Source organism: Mus caroli, unplaced genomic scaffold (assembly GCF_978045245.1).
Source record: "Mus caroli unplaced genomic scaffold, Mus_caroli_1 scaffold_4, whole genome shotgun sequence".
Classification (NCBI taxonomy): domain Eukaryota; kingdom Metazoa; phylum Chordata; class Mammalia; order Rodentia; family Muridae; genus Mus; species Mus caroli.
Window position 1 is genome coordinate 96,816,482 of NW_028227259.1, and position 16,986 is coordinate 96,833,467.

Here is a 16,986-nt window from a genome sequence, read left to right on the forward strand (position 1 = left end):
CCTTCCTCCCTCCCTCTTTTCCTCCCTTCCTCCCTCCCTTCCTTCCTTTCTTTCCTTCTTTCTTTATTTTTATGTGTGTGCACATGTGTTAATGTGTGCTCCACAGCATGCATGTAGAGATCAGAAGACAACTTAGATGAATGTGTTCTCTCCATCCTCCCTGTGGGTCCTAGGGATTAAACTCAGATCATTGGGTTTATCTGCACAAATGCTTTACCCTCTTAGACAGTTATATGTCTTATATCAGTTAAGCATTGAAAACTTTTTTAAAAAGTGCCACATACATCCTTAGTCTGAAAGACTATATAAGGAATGACCATTTCCATAACATCCTGGAGAAGGTAGGACTACAGGGGCTGTAGAGTTGGTGGTGTAGGTACTTATAAAAGATTGGTGACTGTAATGCAAGGCAATTTTTTTAGTGTTGTGAAAGTTCCATTGTAATCTAGAATCAGATAATCAATTAACTATTAAAAGGCAGTGTTCCTTTGTAGCCAGGTAAGCTAATCAGATACTTTTTTTCAGGGGAACCTGGTGTGTAATGGATGCAGGCAGCAGACCCCTTGGGAATGAATGCAGCCTGTTATTTGTATGGGTTTCCCTAAATAACCCCGAAGAACATTTCAGATGGATGCTTATGTCTCTGATCTCACAGTTTCCCTATTCTATGGTCCAGACAGGTAGGTGGGATGGGTTTATATTGGCCAGGGTTTATATTGGCCAGGTCATCAGGTCCAGTCACAACAAAGAGTACATGATTAGGGCTTTGCACTGGCCCAACTTTAAATTCCCTGGTTCACTGAATCCCATTGCAAAGGAATAGGCTTCACCTAGTATAACGCTCATAACTTTGAAGATGTGGTAGCCAAGTGTGGTGGTTTAATAAGAATGGTCCACATAGGCTCATTTATTCAAATGTTTAGTCACTAGGGATAGCATCAGAAGAATTAGGATGTGTGGCCTTATTGGAGGAAATCTGTCACTGGGAGTGGACTTTGAGATTCTCAAAAGCCCACACCTGGCCCAGTGTTTTTGTGTGTTTATTTGTGTGTTTATCTTTCAGCCTGCAGATCAGGTGAAGCTCTCAGCTCCTTCTCCAGCAGCATGTCTGCCATGCCTGCTGCCACGACCCTGTCATGATAAGAGACTAAATCTCTGAAAGTGTCAGCCAGCTCCTAATTAAATGGTTCCTTTTATAAGAGTTGCCTTGGTAGAACACTAATACACCATGAAACTCCTCATCCTGAATGGAACTGGATCAAACATATTCCTAAAACGTGATCCCCTCCAATGGTAAGCCCTATGCTTCTGAAGTCTTCCACTATGCCTAATCCTGTATCTTCCTCCAAGTCTTCCACTATGCCTAATCCTGCATCGCCCTCCAAGTCCTCCACTATGTTTAATTCTGCGTCCTCCTCTAGCCTATCATATTGATGAATCAATCTTCCATCCTGACTGAAAATTTTAAAAATTAAAAGCAGTGTCCTTGAAGGATTTTCAACAATATTATAAAATAATATAAGTAAGTGCTATTTTTAGTATCACCATAATTCTACAAAAATGTTCAGTTTTGGAAGTAAATAGACCCCTATTTATATAAGCTTTTCTTTTAGTTTAGATTCTCAGATGTTTATAAATTAATAAGTGTACATGTGTAAACATTCATGTACATGCAATTTACTTCAACAAAAAAAAAATTAAACCCAGGAGCAATATAAACCCTGCTGTGGAAACAGAGACGGAGTTCTCTACACGCTTAAATTCAGTTCCTTTCTGATTGGGGTATTTGATCTGATTGGAAAGAACGATGAAAGAAATACCAGAGGGAGTAGGGAGGAGAGAGGGAGGGAGAGAGAGAGGAGAGATGTAGGAGCAGGTTAGATTTCTGGAGTCTAGTGTAGAATTAACTCTTAAAAAGACTGGTGAGTCCAACCTTAGTTCGTTTCCCCACCCCCTTTTTTGAGGGCCCACTTGATTCAGTCAGTCATTCTTCTAGTACCTTTAATTATATTTGCACAATTTTCCTTTGCTGAAGCTATACTATTAACTGTGCATAATATAATTGATCACAGAAATGCATGCTATTTTAGCCTTCAGCAGCCATGCTTCCTACCGACCAAGAAAGCCACACTTTTGCAAATTGGTGCTGTCTGTGGCTGTCAGTGTCACTATTTAATGGATGTCTGACCTCCAGACAGTTCTTGTGCTAGGTAGGCACTGTAACCAAAACCTGACATCATGGACTCATAACAGATTCTTATGTTGGCTCAGAGTTTTGGAGGTCTGAGGCTGAGTTGGTTGGCTCCATTGCCTCTGGGCCTGAGGTGAAGCAGCCACCATGACTGGGACATGTGGTAGAGCAGAGCTACTTGTCACAGTCCCAGAAAGCAAAAGAAGGATCAGAAGGAAGAGACTGGGATCCTGCAATCTCTTTTTCCTAGATGACCTGCCACCAGGCCCCATCTTGGGAAGGTTTTCCTACCTCTAAGCGGTGGTGAATGGGAGCCAGGAATTTAGCAGTGAGCCTGTGAAGGGCACTCAGAATCCAACTTTACGTAGCAATATAGTACTACAAATGAAAGATATAAAACGTGCGGTCCTAGTTCCATTTCTGTCGCTGTGGTAAAAGCAACTTACAAGAGAAAGGATTTATTTTAGCTCATAGTTCCAGGTTGCAGTCCATCATAGCAGGCAATCTAAAACTGTAAGAAATAAATCTGTTTTCCCTCTTGGCCATTTATTTCCCAACAATAACAACTCTGAGACTAATTATTTATTACTAAATGCCTAGGCCACAAGCTTTGGCTCGTCCCCTGACTAGCTCGCAACTTATTTAACCATTTAAACTATTCTATGTCTTCAACATGGTTAGTGACCTCTTTTCAGCTTCATGCATCCAAGCCCAGGCCAAATCTCCTCTTTATTCTATCCTGAATTCAGCTAACCGCTGGTTTACATCTGTCTCCTCAGCCTTCCCCAGTGAATCTCCAGTACCTCTGACTATTTTCCGGAATTCTTTCTCTTCCTGCCTGTACCCCACCTCCTGCTTCCTGCCTCAGCTCACCGGCCATAGACTCTTTTATTGACAGGTGTTGCTTATGTCAGAGTCTCTCTACAGAAAACAGCTGGTTGCATCACTGTTGGTACATCCATAGTGAAGAGTAAAGAGAGATACATGCATGCTTGCTTACTGCTTCTTGATTGGTGCTTGTCTTAGTCAGGGTTTCTATTCCTGCACAAACATCATGACCAAGAAGCAAGTTGGGGAGGAAAGGGTTTATTCGGCTTACACTTCCATACTGCTGTTCATCACCAAAGGAAGTCAGGACTGGAACTCAAGCAGGTCAGGGAGCAGGAACTGATGCAGAGGCCATGGAGGGATGTTCTTTACTGGCTTGCTTTCCCTGGCTTGCTCAGCCTGCTCTCTTATAGAACCAAGATTCCCAGCCCAGAGATGGTCACACCCACAAGGGGCCTTTCCCCCTTGATCACTAATTGAGAAAATGCCTTACAGTTGTGTTGCGGCCCGCCCGCGGTCCACAACACGAATGGTTCACTGAGAAAGGCAGTTCAGGCTGAAAGAGAGGAAACTAGACGGGGCGGAAGAAACAATGGAGTCAAGACAACATTCTGATCAAGACTCAATTTTACTAATTTCAGACACTAGTTATAAAGGAAGGGGGAGGGAACCCAATTTCCCGCCAAGTAACTCAGGGTCCAGTAGCAGGACGAACACGTGTGTGACTCCAGGCAGCAGAGGCAGGTTCCATGAGTGGGCGTGGCAGGACGAATGAGCCGGTAGCTCCACCCTTGAGCAGGCAGGTTCCAGGCTGGGGGAAGGGAGGCCACATTTCCCCCCATTAGATAACAAAACAAAAATAAAAAAGGGGGTGGCCTGTGGCAGAAAAATTATCTATGTTCAATAGTTCTGCCTGAGTTCCTAGGGCTAAAGAAAAAACTTGTTTCCGTGGGGTTCCCTAACTTTTCTAATGGTAAACTGTATCTGGCTAAGACTGTCTTTAAGGCACTGACTGAATAGCAGCGCTGGGCTGTAGGCTCTGACTTTATAATGCTAATTAGTGCTGAATAGGTAGCTACCTGTTTACATTAAGTAGGGCGTTGGAACCCTGGCTGAGTTTAACTAAACGATTTTTGGAATAACACTGAGCTGATAATTATCCACAATTTTGGGTGAAAGGCAGGGGGACAGGGAGAAGGGGTTAAGACTGGCTGGCTCCTAGTACAAGGCCAATTGGCTTTTTTATTTTTGGGGTGGGAGGCAGTGAAGGGCCTGCTCTTACAACAGCAAGGTCTCCAATCTCTCTCCCCCCTATTAATTAAGTTTAAATAGGCAATGCTTAACAGAGGTGATCAAATGATTTTATCATCCGTAGATGAGTGGGCCTTTAACCTTGACTTGGGTGGACATTGGCCTGATTCCTCCCGTGAGCATTGTAACAACTCACATCTGTGGCTCTTGGTATCTTTTGGGGAGGGGAGGCAGAGCCTTAAGTATTTTTGTTTTTTTGCTGGAATCGGATACCAACCTCCTTCAAATCAGGTGTGTCGCACAGGGAACTCAGAAACGGTCAAACTGGACCTTCCCTCCGCAGTAATCTCCTGCGCCAAGCGGTACCCATACCGTATTCATATGATTATGAATCAGTAGCACACTTCTGAGTTATTGCGAGGTCTCTATATGAGACTTGTCAACCTCAGATTTAGCAAGGCCTAGATAAGAATTATGTCAGTATTAACACCATTAATTTTGGTTAAAATAGGAGCTGAAAGTCTTTCCTCTTCATCTCTGTTATTCCCAGTAGCCTGAGGAACTAAGGACACCTTGCAGTAACAGCAAGGGTGAAAAGCCAGAGGCCAGCTAAGGGACTAAGCCTATATCTATCGAAATAAGAACTAATCTTTGTAAATATATATGAAATTTCTACTTCCCTAGCTCTCCTGTTAAATCTAAATCTTCTCTAGACTGAAAAGCCACATACTGGGATGTCCCTGGAAGGGAGATTAGCAATACCACCTGTTTGCTCGTAGGGGCGGAGAACCGGAGAATGTAGATTGACCTGCTTGAGAGAAGGAAGAATTCTAAACAATGAGAGTGTAGCAATGTAAATTTTCTGTTCGGAGAAGTCAAGGTACTTTATTTAGATGCAAATTGTAAAGCTAAAGCTAGTCTCCGGCCTCCTGTAGGGGATTTGGCTCAGAGGAAAACAATTTTTTCTGAGAGCTTCCACTCCCAGCACAAGAGGAATTTTAGTCTTTAGAATGATACTTACGAGGAGAGACAGAATCTGTGTCTACCTGACGAATTAATCTCTCTGGTAGCCACCGTGCTTCATCTTCATCTCGTGAAAAAACACAAACCGAGCCTCTTCCCCAGATTAGAACTGGATCTGGACCCTTCCATTTATTAGTCAGGGTGTCCTTCCATTTTACCAATGCATAAGAATTAGAAGTAACTGGGTGCCAGTGGCGTTCCGCTGCAGACTGACCTTTAATGTCAGTTTGCAAAAAGTTTAGGACAAATAAGGTAAAGGCAAGATGAGCCTTTGGTGACCTTGGGGGATATGCTCTGAATTAACTTTGCTAGGTAATTTAGAATATAGGAATCTCTAATAATTGAACTGAATATTAGACCAGTCTAAGATTGAATTAGAATGGCTGGTCACACTGAAGAAGAGTGAAAAATCATTGTGACTCTATTAAATGACTAATTTTACTAAGTCTGAATATACAGTCTCTGATGTACTATTGCCATAAAGTTAAAAGGCTAGAAGCTAGTCTAAACTGGAAAAATGACAAGCAAGGATGGATCTAAAACATGAATTTAATTTTTTAGTCCTTTTAATCAGGACATTGAGTTAACTTACCTGTCAGCTCAGCACACGAATTACCAATATGCTTCTGTAGAGTTCTGTGGAGAGAACCTGTTTTTTCCCTTTTCTAATAAGGTAGCTGTTTTAGGATCAATCTATAAGCCAATAAGTAGACCCTTTTAAGATACTAAAAAGCATTTATTAAATTTGACATTTTAATCTCAAATTTTGAAAATAAAGGTATGATTTAAATAGTGTGCATGGAAATGCACTAAATAGTATATATGGGGATACAATTTCTCTCTTTTGTCTTTTAAGAGGTTAAAGTTTAAAATTTTACAATATCTAACCTTTTGAATTAATAACTTTTTGGACAAAACATTTTAAATATTTGGCTGTAAAGGGGCAGTGACTGATTGCACTTTCAATTATTTTTCTTAAGGAACGGTTGTAACTAGAAGGCTAGAAAAGTTATTAAGAGTCACACGTGCATAATTTATTTATTTATTAACTAAAAATATGTATAAGCAATTGTAAATTTGAGAATTAATAGTATCTGAGGGACGAACAATTTTAAGTAATTATGAGCTCAGAGATATAGCATTGACTATTAATATATAAATTAAGGTTTGATTGTTCAGCATTTTAAAACACCATCTACAGCACACAACCAGATTATTTGTGCTGGAATAGGGGCAACTGTGTGTCTTAAGACTCCGCTCCACAGCAGCTAGTTGGGCCCACGTGGGCTAACGATCGGCTGGGAGGATGAGAAAAATGACTTTACAATAATGTTTTTTCTGGCCAAAGAATTGTCTTGGGCACAACTAATTTTTAATTACCAATTAACAACAATTATAAAAGCCTTTTTTATTTTTTGTAAAACCTTTTGTAGTAAACTAAAACACTAAGTAATAAAAGGATACTGTCTCTGAATCTTTTGGGTGAGAGCAAGGATTTAAGGTAAACTTCCCTTGAGAAGCATTAGTTAATAAAATACTTTCCACTTAGGAAACAATATATACTGAAAGATTAAAACTTTTGGCTTCTTGTAAAGAAGCAGAAACAATAAACATTTTTCTTACATAATGTAAAGCTATATTAGCCATACGTAGAGGCAAAATTTTCTAGTGATTACCAGTTTACTAGAAGCAAAAATCTTTGAATTTAAGCATTATTTTAAACATCTGAATAGATCTGTAACACTGTTAAAAAGAAATTTTCTTGAACACAGGGAAAAACTTTTTTAGGCATTGTTTGCAAAACAAAAGAAAGGGCCACAAGCCGCTCTGGGACTGCCCAGAGCCCTGTATTGACTCAAAGGTAAAATACTTTTTAATCTGAGCATTAATCTTAAATTTGCAATCAAACTGCAAGCTGCAGTCAATGGAACAATGGCAGTTTTAACCATAATTTTTAAGTTTTTGTGCAAGGTTAGGATAATACCTACAACTTTGGGAAAGCAAAACCTATGTTTAAAACAATTTATCACCTTTAAAATCAATATTAGAAGCATTACTGTCCTATTACGAAGTTTGGATGTCAATTAATACCAATGAATACCTATTAAAGCAAGCTTTAACGCTTTAATAAAGAGGCATTGCTTTATATCTTATCTTAAATTTTACTATTTAGGATAGGAACCACATTTATCAATTTTTGAGTTAAGAAGATCTTTTCCTGAGGAGGCCTTCTCTGATAGGCACTCCTCCTGAGATACCACAAGTTCCGCCTGAGGGCAATTTAGCCCTGGAGAAGTTGCATCTATTATAGCATCATTTACAAGCGCCCAGAGACCTAGGGTAAAATTATCTGTCTGAGCGATATTCAGGGCCTCACCAACTTTCTCCCAGGTTCCACAATCTATCGTTTCTTCTTCTTTGAACCATGGACAACAGCTATCTATCTTATCTAAAAAATTTCTTACTAATTGTACTTCAAGCCTTACTCCTTTTTCCTTAAGCAACTCCTGAAAACTAAAAACAATCGCCTGATCCATGATTTTGAACCCTTCTTTCTTCCACCTAAGCAGTTTTCTAAAAAACTGCGGCACACCGCCTGTCTCCGTATCTAGTTCCGATTAACGAACTGCTGACCCCAAGCAGAAGCAGTGTTGGGTCAGCACTGGTTCAAACTTGATTCGTATCCTACCGCATCCTCAGCAACACTTTACAAAACTGAAATTTTTTAGGCTAGCGCTAGCATGTGTACCTGTCCGTTGCTCCGATGCTCCTCCGATACGAAGATTCTTTCCTTTCTTGTGGAGCTCCACACAGCAGTCGTTTCTCTTAGCGTCCCTCTGCCATTCTTCAGGTCCCAGTTCTGGCGCCAACTGTTGCGGCCCGCCCGCGGTCCACAACACGAACGGTTCACTGAGAAAGGCAGTTCAGGCTGAAAGAGAGGAAACTAGACGGGGCGGAAGAAACAATGGAGTCAAGACAAGACTCTGATCAAGACTCAATTTTATTAATTCCAGACACTCAGTTAATAAGGGAAGGGGGAGGGAACCCAATTTCCCGCCAAGTAACTCAGGGTCCAGTAGCAGGACGAACACGTGTGTGACTCCAGGCAGCAGAGGCAGGTTCCAGCAGTGGGCGTGGCAGGACGAATGAGCCGGTAGCTCCACCCTTGAGCAGGCAGGTTCCAGGCTGGGGGAAGGGAGGCCACACAGTTGTATCTCATGGAGGCATTTCCTCAACTGAAGGTCCTTTCTCTGTGATAACTCCAGCTGTGTCAAGTTGACACAAAACTAGCCAGTACAGTGCTTGTGCTTGGCTCCACTTTATAGAACTCAGGACCCCCTGCCTCAGTAATGCTTGCACTCAGAGTGGGATGGGTCTTCCCACTTTATTTAACTTAATTAAGACAATCCCCCTTAGACCAACTCAGTGTAGATAACCTCTCACTGAGACTCTTTCCAGGAGATTCTAAGTTGTGTCAGGTTGATAAGTAAGCATATAGCCACCACACATGGACAATCAAGAATTCAAATGTTCATTTAATGGTAACACAACTCAAAGCCATGAACAACATCAGACTGCCACACCAGAGGAGGAGACACGGTATGAGGGTAGGACTTCAGAGTCAAAGTGCACTGTTTCCTGTCACTCTCTACCACTTTCTTATTGATGGCCTGATGGTTCCTATCTGTGAAATGGAGCAGATCATAGCTCTCTAGGCAACTTCCAAGAGGGTATCTAATGAGCTTTCCTCCTGGTATCTGTACATTTTTGTAATCACCTTCTATACAGTCTAGAGCTGATGCAGTAAGCAACAGGATACTGTAGGAAGGCAGGAGGTGATTTCTAAAGCGAGTCCATAAAAGACCTCGGGATTCCCACCTTGCTCTTTGCTTCATCTTGGACCAGTTGTTTTAAGAAAGTCAACAGCCATAACACTAGGACTCTAGCCTTGTGGTGAAAGGTAGAGGGCCATAAACTGGATCCTCAACACGACAACCGGTTCTGTCCTCCCAAACACATTGCTGCCAAGCCTTCAAATGACTACTGTCCTGGACAATCGAACTGTTGCCTCCATAGACACCCCGAGCCAAACAACCCAAGTGAGCCACTTCTGACACACCTACACTGTTTGGTACATGTAAGGACATAAGGATGCCCATGGTGGGAAGGTGCAGGGGTTTTTCTGGTTGTCAGAAGGAAGCACGGAGTACCTGCTAGATGGAATGATGTCATACACACATGCAACGCTACAAATAAATGGTGGAGTATAGCAATGTGAACACTGGACTCCTGTGTTTGTCAGTCCTCTGTGACCCGGGGCAGAAGTGACAAAATAGTACTTGGAGAAAGCCCAAGGGAGAAGTTCATCAGTGGGCTGGCTATTCAAGACACTAGAGGGAAGGCATGGTTATGTTGACTACAGAGTCCTGGCATAGCTCCAGGGACTTGGCCTGACTCAGGGCAAGAGAGAATGAAGAAAAAGCAAAGATAAACAGACACAGATGCAGCTGGATTCAGGTACACTGGGCCCTCTGAGGAAGACGCCACAGCACCCTGCCACTGCAGTGTGTTTATCTAATAGAGGTGAGCAGAGAGGAGAGACCTTCCTGCAGGTGCAAATGGAGGAGGCGTTGTTACGTAGAGTAAAGACGGAGGCAGGGCTATCATATACAGCTGGGTAAGAAGGAAGGGTTATTGCATGCAGATAAATGAGGAGCAGGCTTGTTATATACAGCCGGATCAAGGGCACAGGTTTAGCTAATCTCAGTAGGAGCAATCTCTGTAGGGGGAACAGCCATCAGGCCGTTAATAGTATCTGGAGGGAAAAAATGGACATTTTCTGCACACACTATCAATACCCACAGTTGGACCCTGAGAGAGGATTTGCTGCCTCCTCTGAACCTGAGCCAAAGAGGAAGGCTTTTCCAGTTCCCTCTAGTGGCATGTCAGCATCACTTTAACTCTGCACCTCACACATTCAAGGCTTCCTTCGCTCCCGGCAGTAGCCCCTGCTCAGTTCTTTGTATTGTGCATTTGCTGATATGTAATCTCTTTGACCTACATAAAAGCCAGCTTCTCCTAGGTCGACCCATGTTAACTCTGTACGGATAAATCAAACAAGAGCCAGGGGTGGCTGAGTCCATCTGAAGAAAAAATAAGTCTCTTTAGAAACCACACCTTCTGGGAATTTTTTTTAAAGATGAAAGGCAATTTACCTGTGAATAGTCTTTGTTTTCCAGTGCCTAAAGCTCTGCACACACTTCTAATATCTATCTATCTATCTATCTATCTATCTATCTATCTATCTATCTATCTCTCTATCTCTCTATCTCTATCTATCTCTCTATCATCTATCTATATATCATCTACCTATCTATCTATGTATCATCTATCTATCATCTATCTATCTATCTATCTATCTATCTATCTATCTATCTATCTATCTATGTATTATCATCTATCGATCAATCATCTATCTATGTATCACCTATCTATATATCTACCTATCATCTATCTATCTATCTATCTATCTATCATCTATCTGTTTATGTATGTATGTATGTATGTATCTATCTATCATCTACCCCCAGCTACTCAGCCACTGGCACACATTCACACGATTATAAGAAGAAAATAGGGTTGGGAAGGTGGTTCACTGGATCAAAGCATATGCGGTGCAGTCCTGATAACCTGATCTTAATCCACAGAACTCTCAGCAAAAGCTGGATGCAGCAGGCACATCTGTAGCCCCAGAACTCCCTAAGAGAGAGTAGAAACAAGAAAATCATCCTGAAGCTCAAGGGTCAGCTAATCTGGAATATACTTCAAAATGAGGAGACCTTGACAACGTGAAAGGGGAAGAGTTCACTCCTGGGCCTTGGCCTCTGACTGAGGCCTAGCCCTGCTTTGAGTGACAGGGAAGTGTACTCAGGTATTAAAGGTAGTGGAGATGCTGATGGGGAGGCTGACCATATCACATAGAGGCCAACACTCTTCTCTACTTTCTAGTGTATGGCTCCAGTCCTTTTTTTTTTTTTTCTTCCTGAGATAGGGTCTCTTAGTGTAGCCCTGGCTGTCCCGGAACTCACTGTGTAGACCAGGCTGGCCTCGAACTCAGAAATCCACCTGCCTCTGCCTCCCAAGTGCTGGGATTAATGGCATGCACCACCACTGTATGGCATAGCTCCAGTCTTAAGGCTGGTTTTGTTGTTGTTGTTGTGTTTGTTTGTTTTTGTTTTGTAAAATGAAATGGCTGGGCTTCATGCATCCTTTATTGGATTCTACAGAAGGTGGAGAATGTAACTTCTCTGGAATCTGTCACTGCAGGAAAGCATACCCCCGGCGCATAGCAAACCTCTCATTTTCCTGGACAGAGCTCTGGGGGTCCTGTTCCACCTGCCTCAGGGGGGCAAAACTGGCAAGTTTGACTGTGCTTATCCCATGCAGGCTGTAGGGAAGCTTGAGACACCCGCTCCAGGAGTGAGAGAGCACAGTCTGAGATGTGGGAAACTCTGGGACATCCAGGAGCCGCTTCGAATGACAGAAGAGCTAAGAATGGGTTGGGGGTTGGGGGGCGTCTTGTCTCATCAGCGATTGTCCTTAGCTTAGTGATGGTTGTCTGGAAAGGGCCTCTAGGTACCTCATTAGCATGGAGAGCTCTGCTCTGGGCCTACTGTGACCACAGGTCAAAACTCCTTATGTGGGGGAGTGTGGCATGTATTTCAGGCCAGAAATCCAGCAGGGAGTGGGGAATCGCCTGTCTCAGGTGTGTGACCACCGAGTCTCCGGGTCTCAACCTGCTCTACCTTACCAAACTTCCTGGCATGGTTTTACAGTCCCACAGAGCAAGGTCACACAGCCATCCTTGAACAAGTCACTATCAAGAGAATGGAATTATACTTAGCCCATCAGAGCCATTCCTGGAGAAATGGTCCATTTTCCAAGTGCCTTTGAGTGAAGGGGATGGTTGAGGCACTGAGGTGTCCGTATCTTGCCTCATACCTGCCTGTACCTCCTGCACTGGGGCAAGCAAAATTCCCAGCTCCTTGTGTAGTTTATGGACAGTATTTATAGAGGATTCCTCGCTTTTGTACAGGAAGGGTGGCATAGAGCACACACTGTCTCACATTGCTTCTAATAGGACATTGTTGTTTAAGTTCTTTTTTTTTAAACGATTTATTATTTTATTTATTATATGTAAGTACACTGTAGCTGTTTTCAGACACACCAGAGAGGACATCGGATCTCATTACGAATGGTTGTGAGGCACCATGTGGTTGCTGGGAATTGAACTCAGAACCTTCAGAAGAGCAGTCAGTGCTCTTAACCACTGAGCCATCTCTCCAGCCCGTTGTTTAAGTTCTTAATAAATGTTACCACCACAAGCATGTATTTTGTAAGTCAAAGTAGATTTATGATCTAATTATGCACCTTGTCTATTTGTCTTATGTGTGCCCCACTAGTTTTATATCATATTTTAGCTCCAGCAATTTTTTTATTGGGCTAAGGGGAACTAGGTAAGGTTTTGGTTTAGAATGGGATGAGGGCTTGAAAGCGCAGCAGCCATGGCTGGCCCTTGGCAGTGGCAGCAAAAAGAGAGAGAAGGCCAAGAGCAAGCCTTATAAACACCAGCAACAACAATGGGTGTCACTCTGTGCATTTTATAATACACTCATTTATACATATTTATTTTATACACATACACCCATACTCACAACATTGCTGACTGTGTGTTCAGCAAGAACCAAGGTATGCCAGCTGTTGGGGCGCACATCTGTAATTCAGCACTCAGGAGACTGAAGCAGGAGTTTTGAGTTTGAAGGTAACTTCAGTTACATTGTGAGATGTGGACCCTGACCCTGACATACTCTGTTAATGGCTTTTTATAAAGTGTTTCTTTTTTCTCTGTAGAGGTCAGATCATTCTTCCTCCCAGCCCCATGCTCCCAGAGATAAGACTCAGGCTCAAAATATATTTACGAATGCCTTGACCATATAGCTAGGCTCTTCTCTGACTAGATTATAACTTAAAATAACCCATTTTCTCTAATCTACATTTTGCCATGTGGCTGGTTACCTGTGCTCAGGTACCATACAACTGTCCCAGATAAATCTCCTGCCTGGAACTATCCCAGTATGTTTTCTGCCTACAGGATGTCCCACTTACTATTTCCTTCTAAGCCACAGGCCATCAAATTTATTATTGGCAGGTGCCACATCCGTACAAATACAAGATATTTTCTTTACATTTCTCTGTAAATTATTTGGGAGCTGGCTAGCTCCCAAATAATTGAAACTGGACTATTACATTTATTTAACGAGCATTAAGGGCACAATAACTGAGCAGTTATTACTCTATTTTAGTCTTCTATGCTAATCTCATTATCTCCCAGCCAAAATCCTGGAGATATTTGCATTTCATTATTTATGTGCTCCAGGTGTTTTCTCCATGGTGTCTTGTGGACTCTCCTTGTGGCTAATCTCCACTGCATCTCTCCCCACTTCCCTCTCCCTTCCTCCTTCCCTCCCTCCCCTGGCTGGGAGAAAGTCCAGCTCTAGTTTTTCAGAATTAAAAGTCAGAATTGGCTGAATAGCTAGCTTTATTTACAAATCAGGTAATAATTGGGGAACAATGGCTATATGACATTGAGACAGGAGATTCTTAGAATAAGAATTACAACCAGATATGGGGGCACAGAAATCATTATTTGAATAATAAAAGGATAACCTTTATATACTGCACAATAGCATTATGCCTACAATACTCCTAATGTTTCTTACTGTTTTAGTGGCACAGGTGATTCTCTTGGAGTTGCTGAGTGGAACCCCAAAGGACTTCGCTGATAGCCACTGGATGATGGATTTAACATCATTTAACAAGATTGAAGTCGCATTTCAATCTTAGATTTTTGGTAGTATTGCTCCTCTCTCTCTGTCCTCTTCTTGTCTCTCAAGAAATATAAACAAAGGTTGATGGTCTGTGATTTCTAAAGAAAGATGCCTCCTCAGAGTTTCTGATATAACAAAACATAGGGCTGGGGATTCAGCTTCACTGGTAGAGTGCTTGTCTGTCCTGCATGTGTCCTGGGCTGTGATGGCACACATCTGAGATCCCAGCACTTAGAAGATGGAGCAGGAGAATCAGAAGGTTGACATCTAGGTACATAGGAAATTTTAGGCCAACCTGGAGTATGTGAACCCTCCCCACCCCAAGCAACCAGCAGACAAACCAAACACCAGAAAAGCAATTTTAAAAATGACCCGCAATTTTTTATTTCATATAATTTGTATACAATATTCCATACACATTTTTAAGATAAACAAATGTGTTTGTGTTGGATTCATTCAACAGGTATTTACATTTGACTCAATGCATTCTCACCTCAGGGATCCTTAAGGGCTCTTTCAAGTCAGTTTCTAACCCAAGACCCAGGATCATCACTGTTTGCTTTCTGCAACTATAAATTAGTCTTGTGGTTCTTACAGTTTCACGTAAGTAGGATCCTACTCTGTATTTAGAGACTCATCCACACTTTACAGGAATCCGTAGTGGGCTGCATTGCTGAGCGGAGGCTGGGTAGCACACATAACTTGTTTTTCTGTCATCTGTTGAGGAACTCCAGCTATTCCCATTGATTGGCTATTATCAGTACTCAATGAATAAAGCTAGCATTTTGATGGATTTTTTTTAAACATGCTTTTCTTTCTCTTATATAATTACCTTTGAGTGTAATTGTTGAGTCATATGGAATTATATTTTTAACTTAATAAGAAGTTGCCAATCTGTGTTCCAGAGCCTGGTACACTTTATACTGTCACCAATAACACATCAGTGCTGCATTGCGTTCTCAGGAACTGACATGGTCAGTATTTCTAATTTTCCACTTCTACCAACACTAATGATATTGACCTTTATTTCATTTGCATTTGGCTGAATATGTATCATCTTTATGATGTATATGTTCACATATTTGCCCATTGATCTTGCTTTTGCAAATGGTTCAGGTATCCCTGCCCCCTGGCTGTGGTTTGCCTCCGTAGTTCTCCTCCCATTCTCCTAGGTGCATTTTTATTGCTGTGACAAACACTCTGACCAAAATAATCTTAGGTGAGACAAGATTTATTTGGCTTATAATTCAAGGTTACAGTCCCTTAAGGTGGGGAACTCAAAGGCAAGATTTCAAATAGCTGCCACATCACAAAAACAGCTAAGAGCACAGAGAAATGTATGATGCTACTTCTTGCTTCTCTTGTCTTATATCAGGACCTCCTGCCTAGTGAATGGTGCTGCCCACAATGGGCTGGGTCTTCCTACATCAATTAATAATCAAGACAAATCCCCCACAGACATGCCCACAGGTCAACCTGATCTAGATAGTCCTTCCTCATTCAGCCTTCAATTAATCCAGCCTGTGGCATGTAGAGATTCCAAAGAAACCATTACTGTTGTTGCTATGGTTTTAAATAGGATTTCATGACATAGGTTGGTTTTGAACTCACAATAAGGCTTCCTCACTCAACCTTCTAAGTGCTGGGACTATAGGTATACATCAGGTTCCCAGTTTAGTCTGCTTGCTTCCCATTTCATGTAACTAAACTGGCCTTGAACTCCTGATAATTCTGTCTTTATCTACCAAGTGCTGAGATTTCAGGGAATAGTAATACAATATGAGGTGCAATCTGTCAAACTTCCTCACACCAACCTGTCAAAATCTTCTGCTGATCCAGTAAGACTAATGGAATGGACATGGGAGACTTGAAATGCGGATGCCCATAAGAAGCTAAGGTTGGGAGGTGGGGTAGAATTAATGGCAAAGGAAAAAAAGAATTTGGAAAAATGAACACGATATGGACATAATCCACAGGTATTGATAGAAGGAAGTTATGGATGAACTAATAGTGGAATTTTTACACCACTCAATCAGAGGAACAGACCACCGATAAGATAGATAAGTTTACAGAGTGCCCTGTGCATCAGAGTTCAGCAGCTGGTGAGACTGAATCAGGTAGAAGAGTGGATTATGATAATGACTATAAAACCAAGGTAAGACTAGCGATTGTTTTCAAAATGTACGTATACGTGTGGCTCGCTTCATTTAAAAGCAACATTTAGTATTCACAAAGTCTATGTGAAGTTTCTAGACCCATAAAAAGAGCAACAATCATATGATTAGTTGAAAGGAATTATCTAGCAGTTAGAGATTCGAGAGCTATGGGTCACTGACCCAGCTCCAGGGTTGGCTGCCAAGGATGGTAACCAGCAGGCTGTCATCAGACCCCAGGGAGTTTGCTGCTGTATCACAGTGCAATTCTTTATGGGAGTAGATTTTAGACCACAGGCACTAAAAAATAGCACAGACCCACAAAACCAAAGACACTTCCTTATAGGGTTAGATAATTCTCATCTTTAAAAAGAATGCAAAGAATCTTTAAAAGGCTGCCTTTTCTTTTTCAAGCCATACCCGCCACAAGAGGGTGACTAAGGATAAAAGTCAAGCTAGATACTGATGATGCCAGGCCTGTAGGAAGGCATGCAAAAAATAAACCTCTGAGAAGATGAATGTCGTATTGAGAAACCTGGTTAAAAGGCCACTGAAGTCCAAATTGTAAGCAAGCAGCCGATTGTTTTAAATGAGGTAAAATGTCCAGACCTAAGTGAGTTTTCCATGGAAGACTCCACCTGAGTGACTGGAG

At 41.9% G+C, this 16,986-nt stretch overlaps 1 non-coding gene across 1 annotated transcript; it reads left to right on the plus strand.

Moving 5' to 3' along the window:
• Nucleotides 1–488: 488 nt before the first annotated feature.
• LOC115031178 (small nucleolar RNA SNORA70) lies at nucleotides 489–624 on the plus strand. The gene has a single exon (XR_003836799.1). It is a non-coding gene; the product is annotated as a small nucleolar RNA SNORA70 (small nucleolar RNA).
• The last annotated feature ends 16,362 nt before the right edge of the window (nucleotides 625–16,986 follow it).